The sequence below is a fragment of the Dreissena polymorpha genome, chromosome 11 (assembly GCF_020536995.1).
Source record: "Dreissena polymorpha isolate Duluth1 chromosome 11, UMN_Dpol_1.0, whole genome shotgun sequence".
Lineage (NCBI taxonomy): Eukaryota > Metazoa > Mollusca > Bivalvia > Myida > Dreissenidae > Dreissena > Dreissena polymorpha.
In genome coordinates, this window is record NC_068365.1 from 38,946,668 (window position 1) to 38,962,426 (window position 15,759).

Genomic DNA, 15,759 nt, shown 5'->3' on the forward strand with positions numbered 1-15,759 from the left:
GCGTGGCATCAAGTTTTTTTTCCAAATCGCGTTAACGCTTATTAATATTCCATTAATTCAGCCTACAATGTACATCTGTTTGTTTAACACATAAAATAAAACATTAATTGGTATACTATCTACGATCGGAAGTTCCGAAATGCCCTAATACGTTCGGATTTTTATCCTTAATGTTCCGCCATGCAATGGCACCCATGACGGCGTTCTAAACATGAAACTCATATACCTTTAGTTTAAATGACGGAAACACCTTCATATTAAGTCGACACAATTTTATGTAAAACCGGATTTACTAGGCGACCGATTTATACACATGAGTGAGCACTATAAATAAGAAGCAAAGAATCCTCAATCACAATACTTGCTTATGTTTGATACGCTGCATAAACCGAAAATCGATGACTACTCTAAATGGTAGATGATACAAAACGTCATCTTACATTTAACCCGGCATTATTTCCGACCTGTCTATATCTTTTTACTGTTAATCAGTGCATGTATGTATGATAATTTGTAGCAAACAACAATAGCGCAGACAGTGCAGAAAATACTCTCATAGCGATATAACAAACACTTTAGACCAGTTTTCAATAATTGTTACCCTTAAAGTATACATCAAAATGGCATAGAGAATGGCCATTTAAAAGGCATTAAAACACATAAAACATGTTAAAAAGCTTACACAAATCACATTTGGCGCAATGATCATTCAACGTACCGGAGGCAAGTTGCCAGCCAAAAATATAAATCAACGTTGAACATAATTTGTATGTCTTTCTGTGATTTAAAATGAGAATGTTCCAATCTTCATATATGCGTTGCCAAACGCATAAGCTAATAGACATGCATTACTAGATGAACATGTAAGCAAAGAATACAATGACTTAGCAATTGATATTTTCAAACGTTCCACAGAATGGCAAAAGAAAATAAACACGTTGAGCTACCTATTTAATAGTCGTGCATTCTCAAAATACATAGCAAAAATGCCTATTGTGTTTTGTTAAGACTACACTATATATTTAGTAACTTGAACCTCAGGTATTTCATCCTTTAATGCAGCGTCCATTAGTTTTTGCTAATGTCAAGTAAGAAATACCAGACTAGCGGGAAAACCCCCCAGATACAATGCAGATCACAAAATCAGTTATAACACAACTTTAATTTATGAAGCGGGTATTTTTCGTAGCAAACGGTCGCTAGAATCATAAACTGTTTTCATCTCTATTTTTGCATTTACAGAACGTTATCATTATTGTATCAAGGCCCAATCAATATGCTAACAGACTGAAGATCAACGAACATAATTAATATGTTGCTGTGACCATATATTGCGCGATCGCGAAAATGGAATAAACAATACGCTGATACAGCATGTTTTAAAAAACATTATAAGTTGAAAACACTATGGTCAAAGAAATTCATTCTTTATGTGCGTACATAATAATTCAGACAAGCTTGCACATTTTTTTTAAAAGACGTCAGGGATTTCAATAACAACTATTTTGTTTGACCATGAATTTACGCATTGCTTGGGACAATTTTTAGCTCGACATTTCGAAGAAAAATGAGAGCTATACTACTCTCCCCGGTGTCGGCGTTGGTTAAAGTTATTAATAAAGTCAAATAACTTTAACACTATCAAAGATAATTATCTCAAACTTGGAATACTTCTTTATGACAACAAAACCATTGTGTAGGTCAAGGTGCATTACTCTGTGTCAGAATTATTTTTAGAGTAATGCCCCTTTTTATGCTTACAAAATTGGTCCACTTTATTCCTAAAGGATCAAAGCTATTGCTTTCATACTTGCAACACTTACTAACTATTATAAGGGGATTGTGCACGCAAAGTTATGTAACTCTGACTGGCATTTTAACAGAATTATGACCCCTTTCATATTTAGAAAAAAATATGTTTTGGTCCATTTTATACCTAAAGTATCATAGCTATTGCTTTCAGACGTGGAACACTCGCTAACTATTATAAGAGGACTGTTCAGGACAAGTTGCATAACTCTGGTTTGCATTTTGACGGAATTATGGCCCTTTTTGACTTAGAAACTTTCAATATTTTGTTAAATGTTGTGTTAAGATGCACTTTACTTCTAAAGTATCAAGGCTATTGCTTTTAAACTTCAAATACTTTCTTACTATCAGGAGGGTACTGTACCTTGCAAGTTGAATTTGACCTTGACCTTTGAATGACCTTGAATCTCAGTGTCAAATAAATTAATTTAGCTTACATTGCGATAACTTCTTTATTAAGGATCAGATTGTATTCATACTTGGACGAAACAACACTTACTTGACAAACCACATTAGACTCCACGCAAACCATCCCCCACGCTCCACCCCAGAATCTCTCCCCCCCCCCCCGGAAAAAATGAAGATAGTGTTTTTCCTTTTTTCTTTTTTTCCTTTTTTAATATTATCTAATAAATGACCACACCCCACATTATTCCCCCTCTCCGACCCCCCCCCCCTTCCGAAAAAAAAATTGTTTTTAAAATATGGCAAAAAAACACAAATATTTATTTTTATTACTTTATTTTTAAAAGAACGTCCAACCATCCCACCCAAGCTATTGTATGTCTTTACAAATGTTCAATAGATTGTGGAAAAAATGCCTGAACTCAGAATCGTATATAAGGTACCACTTCTTTAAAATATATGCGATCAATATGTTTCAATTATGGTCCTCTTCCAGTTAGAATATGACAATATTACCTCGACATTATTGAATATGAACTATTTCACTATGATGGCTTACGTGAAACTATCGCGCACTCGACAAGTCGAGCGCGCTTTCTTCTGACAGCTCTTGGTGTTAATTTTTTCGAGAAGTTTGTTAAAATATCTAGTATTTTGATGCTGATGAAAGTTTGTAAATTAAGTTACTTGTAGTAATGATACGCCGGCTTATCAAATTGATATTCCTTTTTTAGTTGCATATGGTACATCAGAAATGATACGCTGGCTTATCAACTTGACTTAAAATGTGACGTTTAGTTTCTTGTAGTAATGATACGCCGGCTAATCATATTGATTTTCGTTTTTGTGCATATGGTACATAAGCAATTATAAGCCGACTTATCTAATTGACTTACAATCTGACTTTTAGTTACTTGTTGTAATTATAAGCCAGCTTATCAAATTGACTTACAATGTGATTTTAAATTACTTGTAATAATGTTACACAGGCGTATCCCATTGATTTTCCTTTAAGTGTACATGGTACATAAGAAAAAATACGCCGGCTTATCGAATTGATTTTTCTTTTTGTGAATATGGTACAAAAGAAATGATACGCCGGCTTATAAAATTGACTTACAAACGGACTTTTAATTACTTGTAATCGTAAGCCATCTTCTAAAAGTGATTTTCCTTTTTGTGCATAAGGTACATAAGAAATGATACGCCGGCTTATCAAATTTACTTACAATCTGAATTTTAGTTACATGTTGTAATGATAAGCCATCTTATCAAACTGATTTTCTTTTTTGTGTATATGGTACATAAGAAATGATACGCCGACTTATCAAATTAACTTATAATCTGACTTTTAGTTAAATGTAATGGTAAGCCATCTTATCAAAATGATTTTCCTTTTTGTGTATATGGTGCATAAGAAATGATACGCCGGCTTATCAAATTAACTTATAATCTGACTTTTAGTTACGTATAATGGTAAGCCGTCTTATCAGAGTGATTTTCCATGTTGTGTATGTGGTACATAAGAAATGATATGCCGGCTCATCAAGTTGATTTGCTTTTTTATGTGTAAATGCTACATAGAAAATGATACGCTGGCTTAACAAATCGACTTTAAGTCGGACTTTTATTTACTTGTAGAAATGATACGGCGGCTAATCAAATTAATTTTTCCTTTTTTGTGCATAAATTATGGCACATACGAAATGATGCGCTGGCTTATTAAATCAATGCGGGGAATCACGTGGTCAGAATAGAGAAAACATGGCCGCCGATGCCTCGATAAGATGGAAAAGTTGAGTGTCTAAACAGGTACATCTTCCTTATTACTTACTTGTTTTTAATCGGATGACGCCTATCATAGGGCCAGCCGGACGCGGTTTCATCGAGTATCAACCGTTTCCCTCTGGTTGGTTTGAGTGTGGAGATTACTCATGGACTATTTTGCGATTTCCTGAACCGTCAATTGCTGTTGTACACGAACTAACAATAATATAACTGTTTTCACACTAATTAGCACTGTTTAAGTACCAGTTGTTCATGCGGACGCATTGAAACTGGCAAAACATGGATACATCGATTGCTAATGGCGTTATTTTCAAGGTAAAGTTGAGTTTTGATTGGTTTTGACGATTGCTGTTGAGCACGCACATGGCTGTTATACACGGACAACTTCTAGAACAACTGTTGTTGAGCACGCACATGTCAGGGAATACCGTTTTCTCCGCGCCGAATAAGTCTAAAACAACGTCGCATGTTCTAGTACATGTGGCGATACATATCTAATGTTTCCAGCAAAACACACATTTTGGTTGAACATTGCCATGTTTCTTTTAATGGAAATATTATAATGACAAGTTTTTTTTCCATAAACTGCAAAACAAAACGAAACACACAAAAGAACTTTCATGTATGCTAAGCATATAATCAACGCATATACATATAAAATAGATTTTCCTTGATTCTCTAAGTACTAACACTTTTCCAATAAAATAGTTCAGTATTAAAACTATCAACATATTTATAAATGTTTTCACAGAGTCAAAAGCTCAGGACATTTTTTATATGATTAATGATACAATTTATTTAAGATTATAAAATAAAATGTATTTAATCAACAAAGATTGTTAATTGAAATTGACATCATCATATATTTCTAGGCATATCAAGTCTAAGAGTTAGAAAAAACATTATTTTTGCATGCCATAGACACACTTCAGTTCTTAAATTCAACTTACTCATAAACGAAAAATATGCTGAATATTCTAAATATGAATAAATGTAACTGATTTTGAAATATTGAACAAGTCAATGTAACAGCAGTATACACAACTTTCTCGTTTTACTGTAAAGTACTGATACATTACTGAATGCCAGCTAAAACAATTAAAACATTTTTAGAAATGTTTTTGTGTATCTGTAAGAGCTCATAAGAAATACATAAGATATTAGTAAATTGTAACACTCGGGAAAAAAGTAGTTGTTACTGTTTACTCTGCATCAAGCATTGGGGACAAATTTGACCACATTTTTAACAATGACTTTTGACGTACCATTATTTTTCAATGTTATTCCTCCAATTTCTGTATATAACAGATTAGAATGAAGCCTGCCAAGGTCAGCCGCATCATCATTGCCTGTGCTGTTCTTCATAATCTGCAGTTGATGTGGGGGAACCAGCAGTGGATCCGGAACCTTTAGAAAAGGTTGCCAAGGGAGATATGTTTCAGGCTGTATCGGATGGTAGAAGAGTTAGAGATACCATTGTCGCAAATTACTTTACTTAGGAAATTAACAGATTAAATATAAATGTTTTCATTATATTTGTGCTTGTATATCTCGGAGTCATACACTGATAGTTTGGTTTCTTATTTGTTTATGTGGGTTTAACAGCATTGGAACAACCATTCAAAATATGAACACAATATATTATTTCAATGCCTATATAATATTTTTGAAACAATGTTTAGGTAATTACCTCATTTGTACTCACTCATTTTTGGATTTTTGTAAACTAGAATATCAGTCTGTACTGTGATTCTTTCGTAGAACTTTTCATGTTTGTGCAAAGCTGTTCTGTTTGGCATAGTACACCATCTGCACCTCGCTCAGTGACCTGTATATGTTTAAATATTTTTGTTTTTCTTGGTTTACTCTATTAACTACTTACACAAATGATAAGCATTGTTCTAAATGATTTTGATTATTGATAGCCATCAGCTAATTAATTATGGTTATTGTTAAACAATGATCTGATTCTATTGGTTCAGTATGTCCGTTTCATTGTTAGCAAATAATTTCAATTTAAAGAATATTACATTGTCATTATATAGTTTAAAGTTGAATTTTTAGCTTATATAAATGAAACAAGTCCACGATTAGTTATATACATACATATATACATACTAAGTCTGAGGCTCTTTCTTGTTACTGTTGCAACTTGGGTGTTCATCTGTATCTGCTGATGCACATCTTGCCTGATCTCTGATGAACATACATTAAAGAACACTGTTATAGATCTATTATGTATACATCATATTATTTGTTCCATTGAGTCATCTTTGTTAAAGCAAGAGATATTTTGCAGTTTTTATTTGTTTTATACATGCTGTACAGTAGAGATATAATATTGGAAACTATTCCTTACCCTGTTAAAATCGTCAATAATCGAAGTTTAGTCTAGACATAATAAAATCTTGGGAAAAATAACACTTTTGCCCCCACCAGAGGGTTGGATATGCACATGGAATGAGCCCATTGTGTTCATTCAGTATGTATTCACACCTCTGGCGTGGAGCTTAAGTGTTATATTGCCAAATCTTGACAAATGAATGAACAGTCAAACCAATACAATTTTCTGATTGTTACCACAATAACAGCTCGATCAGATAATGGCTTCAGACGGTATGACAGACTTGTTTAACAACGGTAATTTCAAACATAACTTTTTAACCATTTGTTTCGTAGATTAAATAATTGTACCCCACTCTTGATTTTCCCAACGATGGCAGCTTCCAAGTCCATATTAAACCATCTTGCTTTTTTGACTATAAATGTCGTGTTCAAAACATATTTGATACGTATTAAACGTTATTCTATGTCTGGTATGGCTTATTTTCAGTACTAATTCATAATTTAATAGCATTTTTAGCAAAGTATTACAGAAATACTTACCTGCGGTCACGCTGGCCTAAACTTTATATTGCCACTGTAATGAAGTTATAGGATCAAAGCTTATTGATGATTGTTGTTGTAAACTAGTTACCTTGTAAATTGTAATGTGTCTGAGTTGGTGTCTGTAGCTATAAGGTTTTATGTCCGCTTCGAGGTTATATGTACAGTCTGTCCTCTATCCGGCTCATGTAAAACGAGTACTGAAAAGAGACCAATGCAAGATTATCATTTCAATAAAAATATTCTTGATAATACAAACCTGGGACGAAATTGATCTCTGAAAGCGTAAAACACAGTACACAATCTGTACGAAATAAAATACATTTTCAAGTTGTTTAAATTCATGCCCAATTCCAAATCATATTCATCCTTTATGTTCTGGTCACAAACTGTATAGTAATAAGGTCAAATGTTATCCTGTCTTTTTAAAGTTTATATGTACTTGTCTCTTTAGCATGAAAAATTGTTCTGAAAACAATTGAACATTCACTTAAATGACAATATCATAAAGGGATTTCTTCAGGCAAAAAAAAAGCAATCCAAAACAAATATAAATAAAACTGTCTGGAGGAAAAGCAACATTTTCAAATACTCGCAAGCCATTACAAAAGGCAGCTACACCGAAAGAGGCAAGCAATAAAATTCCTATTAAAAATAAAATTTTGATGATCCAGATTGCCAATTTCGTAGACGAATTTACATTTTCAGTGCGTTTGCATAAGATATGTATCGCTACATATATCAGAACATGCAAATGCGACGTTGTTTTAGACTTATTCGGCGCGGAGAAAACGGTATTCCTTGACATGTGCGTGCTCAACAACAGTTGTTCTAGAAGTTGTCCGTGTATAACAGCCATGTGCGTGCTCAACAGCAATCGTCAAAACCAATCGAATCTCAACTTTACCTTGAAAATAACGCCATTAGCAATCGATGTATCCTTTTTTTGTCAGTTTCAATGCGTCCGCATGAACAACTGGTACTTAAACAGTGCTAATTAGTGTGAAAACAAAGTTAGTTAGTGTACAACAGCAATTGACGGTTCAGGAAATCGCAAAATATTCCATGAGTAATCTCCACACTCAGACCAACCAGAGGGAAACGGTTGATACTCGATGAAACCGCGTCCGGCTGGCCCTATGATAGGCGTCATCCGATTAAAAACAAGTAAGTAATAAGAAAAATGTACCTGTTTAAACACTCAAATTTTCCATCTTATCGAGGCATCGGCGGCCATGTTTTGTCAATTCTGACCACGTGATTCCCCGCATTGAAAATGGACTTACAGTGTGATTTTAAGTTACTTGTTGTAATGATACGCCTGTTTATCATATTGACTTACAATGTGATTTTAGGTTACTTGTAGTAATGATACGCCGGCGTATCACATTGATTTTCCTTGTGTGTATATGGTACATACGAAACGATATGCTGTCTTATCAAATTGACCAAAACAATGTGACTTCAAGTTACTTGTAGTAATGATTCGCCTGCTTCTCAAATTGATTTTCTTTTTTGTTCATATGGTACATAAGAAATGATATGCTTTCTTATCAAATTGACATGCAATGTGATTTTAAATAACTTTTCGTTATAATACGCCAACTTGTCAAATACATTTTCTTTTTGTGTAAATAGTCCAAAAGAAACGATACGCAAGCTTAACAAAAATGTTCTTTATGTATGAATGGTCCAAAAGAAATTACAAACTGTCTTATCAAATTGATTATTCTATTTATTTTTAATATTTTCTGTTATGCCGGCTTATCAAATTGATTTTGAATTGTCATTGTGATTTCTTCTTAACAATGATTCGCCGGCTTATTAAATTCATTTTTCAATTTGTTATTATTATTTTCTGTTATGTCGGCTTATCATCTTAATTTTTAAAAAAAGACCAGACTCATCAGAAAAAAAACGACTTTGTTTTCCTTTTTTTAATAAACATCCAAAAAATGTAAAACGATCACATAAAAATGGCCTTTAAAAAGTATATTTTCCTGTAGATATTTTGGGAAAGATTGGACTTTCCATTCTAAAATAGAAGTTGTTTATTTTTAATTATTTAGTTAGTTTTTTTATTATTTATTATTGTTATTGCTATTGTAATTATTGTTATTGATATTGCTATTGTTATTATTATTATTATCATTATTATTATTATTAATATTATTGTTATTATTATTATTATTGTATTATTATTATTATTATTATTAGTAGTAGTAGTAGTAGTAGTAGTAGTAGTAGTAGTAGTAGTAGTAGTAGTAGTAGTAGTAGCAGCAGTAGAAGTAGTAGTACTATTATTATTATTAGTAGTAGTAGTATGCGATATAGCGAACTTAAGGTCGCGATTCCGTATTGATATAAGGACCCCTCTCCTTGTGTTTTCGCAATTTCACATCGAGCTTTAGCAGCCTCTCATCGTGTTTCGAAAGCTCGTCATGGGTTTTAGCAGCCGGTCATGATGTGTTGGCAATCTCGGTAAAGTGTTCTCAAAATTGTGTATACATTATTTTATGTGACGCCGACAACGAAGAAACATAATGGCACGTCATAAACGTATATGTAATTATAAACAAAATGTATAATACGATGCCAGATTGCGACAAGACGTTGCGATATATAATAAATACGACGTAATATAACTAAAGCACTTTGCTAGAATACGCTGTGAGATTCCAATCTAGATGCGAATATATAGAGTACTGTGGGATATCGTGAAAGCGCGGTACACAATAAATTTATTTGAAACCACACTGCATGATAACTAGTGGCTAGTATACGATATACGATCATGACAGGAGTATGACTAATAGCTAGAACATGATGAAAGTTCGCGACCGTAACATTCGAGGTATCTTTAATACGATGTAAAGTCACATTCGCGCTGCAATATAGCTTGAATATGATGCGAAAAACACTTTAAAAATCCCTATAATACAATGTGAGATCACAAATGATTGATGCTAAAGTTGAACATGTATGCCGCATTCTCACATGTTGCTCCGATTTTGCAAAGGCATATGTCGATAATGATCGCGAGATTTTATTTGCAATCTTCAAGATGCATTTGTATACCAAGCTACGTGTTGCAATTATTCAACATTATATTTTTGTGTAAATATAATATAATTCGTAAAGTAAATTTACCATCTCCAAGACATTACATTTGTAGTTATTATAAGCATTCGACACATGAACACAACTCTGTTTAATCACATAAGTATTATTTTATTTAAATTTCATTGCCTTTTTATATTATTTTAAGGGTATGTTTCTGTAGCAGGAATTGAATATCCACTATACAATATATTTCATTTTGATTTGTATTTATGTTCTTAATAAGCAATGTTAATCGCACAGATTTCTTGCTGCACAAAATTACAGTACAATTCAATAAAAGCAATCTTTATTTGAAGCATTAACAAGAGCCTAGAGTTTAATAACACGGAACATGTTAAATATTTATTATATTTTGTTTATGTTCAGTTAACTAAGTACTTCAATCTAACACTAAAGTCCAAATATCGTTTCTGAAATGAACCTATACTATCCCGAACTATCCGCAACCCAACTTCAAGTTTTCTGGGACCAATGACCTCCTTTGGAAATCCGATACACACAATTACACATACATAACTTACGGATAGTGCCATTAAGGTCGTGGTAAACATCACACTTATATATTTATAATAACGGGTATCGTTTTCTTTTCAAGTAAGTCACATTAACGCCTGCTTCTCAACAACATAATGCTAACACAGCAGATTTGAAAATATCTCATCAATTTTCGACAAAATAACCTTGCAAATACAGTTTTGGATCATCTGCACGTGGTTGTTAATACTGTTTTAATTGAATTTCAGCTTCGAACATTTTTTTAGGGAAATATTGAAACAAAATTTAACCGCTTTAATTACATTTCCATGACATAAGATTGGTTGTGAACTATACACTCGAAGACACGTATTACGCAATGCTTTAGGTCACTGCGTTAGTAAAGATTTTGTTTAAACATTCAGGCAGTGACGTATTAAAGTGAATTCCAAGATATCGTTAAATGTGGTTTGTTATATAATATTTATAATGTGTTTTGCGCCATACGTCAATCACAACTCGATTTTAACCCATTTATGCTTAGCGTCTAGAAATAGGCCTTGGCAAACAGCGTAGACCGTTGCTTAAAGGAATGTCTGTAAGAAATATTATAAATATAGAAATAAGTATACTAGTCATCCCTAATTTTGGAAATAAATTGATGCGATTTAGAAAGATGGGAGAGTCCAAAAGGCATAAATGCGTTAATATAAAGGAATTGTCATATCGCGAATCAATTCAAACCATGTTTTCGTGATAACAACAAATGTTTTACAAGTTTATATTTGATAATCATCGAAAAATGTCAGCGCAAGTATCCTTTACAATTACTTGTTCCCAATTTGATATACGTATTTAAATCTATTCCAAATATAACAGTTTTGTAAGTCAATGATTTTAAAAAGTTAACTATTCCCATATATCAGACACGAATTATTGTATCCGTTTACATACATTTTATCATATTAATTGGGCACACTATTTATCTGCAAGAATCGGATAACATCAACTTAAACATTCATACTGTTTTGATATGGCGATGCAAACGTGTTCCTTAGTTAAAATTAGTATCTGCACTCAATAATAAAGGTTTATTTATAAATACAATTGACCGGAATTTAAGATAATTTACAAGGTAAGAATAGGTTAAAACAACATATTTCATGTTAAAATGCGGTTCAAAACATTTAAATTTCCGTAGAATCTCAATATAAATCCGCACTTATTTTTATGGCTCACCTGCTGTACATTAGTCGTAAATAGAAATGGAAATGCCATAAAATGTTCTCAAGAACAAAAACATCACAATAAAAACATAATGCAGTTGCTTCCGATTATAAACAAAACTAATTTCATCTCAAAAGATATAAAACCGAAACGGCTATGCACCTACATATGTGTTAAAATATTGCATCTGCAAGAATGTGTTGCATTATAGGCCAGTTCATTGTTATTGTTTTGATTCCCGATTTTCGCGCATGCGCAATGCACTGGTAGTCAAAAGCATTGCTTACAGCTAACGCAAAGCATATGGATAACGAGACTTGTTTAGTCAATAAATCGAAAAGAAACTAAAAAAACAACACCTAAATAATATTTAAAAAATATAATGTTTAGTGCCAAAAGAATGCATTAACACATTTATTTGCATTTTAAAAGAACGCGTCATTAGCATAAAAGTAATTAACATTGTCTGAAGACTGAACGACAGACAACTCGACGCAACAAAGAGCTCTATGCATTAGCCGTATAATTATTTGCAGAAAAGCTTCAATAAAAATAATGATACATCTAATTATAAAATTATAATTATCAATTGCATGCGTAAACTATAATAATAAAAAATTAGTGATAGCTAGAATGTGTCAGTGTTTCATTGAAAATAAACGTACTACAAAGCCCTATAAAAGCGAAGTTCATGACGGTATTTACATGTAATTTTAATTTGGATGGGTGTTGTTCAGAGAATGACTTGAGGAATATTAACATTCAACTGAAAAACACAACCTCACATGATGCAAATTGAACTGTGTATTCATGTATTTTGTAAACTCGTTTCTAGTGATCGAGTATGAGTGACAACTATCTAACATTTAACACACACGCACAAACACACACACACACACACACAACATAATATATATACATATATAATATAATATATACACATTGTTTCATTATTATTTACCCCCATTGATGTCAAACGTTATTTCTTGTTTTTATGATGTATTTCGTGCATTGCCGTAACATTACATCTTTATACGGAATGACGTATTTATAATTAACCGATGCCCGCTAAATACGTAAAATATTTTTTATTTACATTTTATAATTCATAAATACTTTATTTTTTATAAATAAAACGGGCTTGTATCTTTACCGTGTTCAATTTCCGATAATCTATAGACTTCAAATTTGTACAATAATTATGTAACATATCTAATTTAAGCAACTGTTAAGTATTTCGGTGGTAAATTTATTCAACCAAATGCCTAGTTACTTAATACTACCAGAATGAAGACATGGTGGCATCATCAATTGCGTTTAATGACCAGACTGTCATCTGCCACCTAGTGTGATTTATGACACCATGTTGTTAGTTAGGTCTGGACAATATCTGATCAAAACGAGATAATCGGATTAGGCAGAACAAAGGGGCAATTAAACACCGGAATACAAAGGCTTAAACGATTTTAAGATTGATGCAAACAATCAAATGAAAACTATTGCATTTAATTAAATGTTTATTTAATGTGTCAACATGTTAGTTTTCCCGGACCAGGGTAAAGGTCCCTGCCCAGACAAATACCATTATGGTTAATTTGTAAATGTTTGTATTTGGATTTGATCTATTTATTCATTGTGTTCAATCTTATTTGTTTCAGAAACGTAGAACAACTTGTTGGCGTGTTGAAAAATAAAATCTAAATATAATCGTTTAAATTTAACCGATCACGCTCTATTTCTCCCCATTGATTGTATCTTTCTTTTGACTACCAATATAGCCCGGATGTAAACACGCAGGTGCGCGTGACGTCACGCGTGAACTGGCGGATTTCCGTATATTATTGATTACGTTCGACTTTCAAACAAGTTTACCTGCCCACCGCCTTCCCCTCTGTTTTAACGTAAACGAACACATCCTCGATACAATTTTGAACCATATAATTGTTTCTTAATTACTTGATACGAGAATACTAGATGCAGTTATGGTTCGTTCTTATTTATTCAATTTTGAGTTGGTTCTTCATCAATACAAAGGTGGGAATACTATTATTGAACATAATTTAATAACTCATGATTAAAGAACACTGATGTGAAACAATATAAGTATGAGCGTGTTCGCAAATATCCAGTTATAACCATGTCCTTCAAAGTGTTTTTGGAAGTTGAAAGTTGGACTTTATTGTCGCCATTTGTTAAGGATATATACATGTACCTGTTTGAGGTGTACAAGGTGAGCATTTAACAACTGTCAACAACATTTTTAGACTTTCGGAAATGTATATGGCTGGGAACGAGATTTTGACCCATCTGGTAAAAAAATGACTTACCTGCTTAGCTCATTTAATGAAAGTTCAACACCTGACAAATCAAAATCTGAAATTTGAATTCCTAATATTGACGATGTTCTGATATGTTTTTATGATTTGTCAAAAAAGCACTATAATTGATGTTTTTTAATACATGTAGTGACCTATTTCTGACTGTTATGCTTACCAAACTTTCATTTGTAAGTTGTCAAACACATAAAGATACATTAGGGAGCAAAATATAAACCAGACAAAGTAAATAACGATATCAGCCTCAAATGGGTCAAAGTCTCGTTCTCAGCAACACATGCGTATGGAAAGGCCTTGTCCATATACACATGCATACCAAATATGAAGGTTACATCTGAAGCGACATAGAAGCTATGAGCATTTTTGGAAACCTAAACGCAAAAGAGTGACGGAAAGACAGACAGACAGACGGACAGTTCGATCACTAAATGCCCTCCTTCGGGGGCATAAAACAAATGGGAAATTTCAGTATTGCAAATATTGACTGGAATTTTGTTAAAGTGTCTGTACAACAAAAGATGTTCAATTGAATCAATAAATGATTATTCAGCCAAGGTTTCAGTTATTGATTATTCATCAAATAAGTTCTTATCCTCTAAGGAGTAAAATCATACTAGCTATATACTGTTAAACGAAGACTTGATAAACACATACAATTTAAACGTCCATATTAAATTTAATATTTTCGTTCTTGAATACATCGGCTAAGAAAAAAACAGAATTGGCAAGAAGTGTAAAACGATCGATTGTCATACATGTAAATTTAAACTAAAGCTTTGTCACAGACGTGACATATACCCCCACATGCCCCATTGGCACAGACTATTTTGCATGCTGTCTTCACAAAACAAGAGAATCTAATTAATGGCGATTTTTAAGAATTATTATGCCATTATTATTTATGGCCAATTTGACTTTTGAACACTTGAATTATTTCACATGACACGCCGTCCAATGACTGTGAACAAAGTTAATGTACAAAGTCATTTTAAAATCTCACAATGAATGACAGTTATGGCTCGGACAAGCTCATTTATGGCCATTTTTCACTTTTAACCTCCAAGTGTGATATTGACCTTGGACATATCGACGTAATTCTTTCACATGACACATTGTCCAATGATTGTTAACAAATGTACTAAGTAATTTTAAAATCTCACAATGAATGACATAGTTATGACCCGGACAAGATCATTTATGGCCATTTTTTACATTTGAACTCACCATGTGACCTTGAACTTGGAGATATCAACGATATTCTTTCCGATACACACCGTCCAATGATGGTGAACAAATGTGCCGAATGATTTTAAAATCTCACAATGAATGACATAGTTATGGTCCCGACAAGCTCATTTATGGCCGTTTTTGACCTTTGAACTAACTGTGTGACCTTGACCTTTGAGATATCGACGTAATTTTTTCGCGCGACACACCGTCCCATGATGGTGAACAAATGTACCAAATTATTTTAAAAGCTAACAATAAATGACATAGTTATGGTCCGGACAAACTTTTGATTAAAAACACACTTAGTGACCCCGTGACCTAGTTTTTGACCCGGCATGACCCATATTCAAACTTGACCTATACGTCATCTAGATACAACTTGTGACCAAGTTTGGTGAAGATCGGATGAAATTTCGGGACAGACCGACAGACAGACCGACCGACAAAGTGACTCCTATATTGGGGGTATAAAAGGTCGTAA

The 15,759-nt window shown here is 33.0% G+C and overlaps 1 protein-coding gene and 1 long non-coding RNA gene across 4 annotated transcripts in view; both read right to left on the reverse strand.

The window, feature by feature from the left end:
• LOC127851795 (cytochrome b5 reductase 4-like) overlaps positions 1-15,759 on the reverse strand; it is a 264,668-nt gene that overhangs the window by 190,116 nt on the left and 58,793 nt on the right. The gene's annotated exons all lie outside the window — the stretch shown is intronic.
• Positions 6,085-8,161, reverse strand: LOC127851802 (uncharacterized). The gene is made up of 3 exons (XR_008035960.1): positions 8,078-8,161; positions 6,980-7,088; positions 6,085-6,198 (listed from the first exon to the last, which is right to left on the reverse strand). It is a non-coding gene; the product is annotated as an uncharacterized LOC127851802 (long non-coding RNA).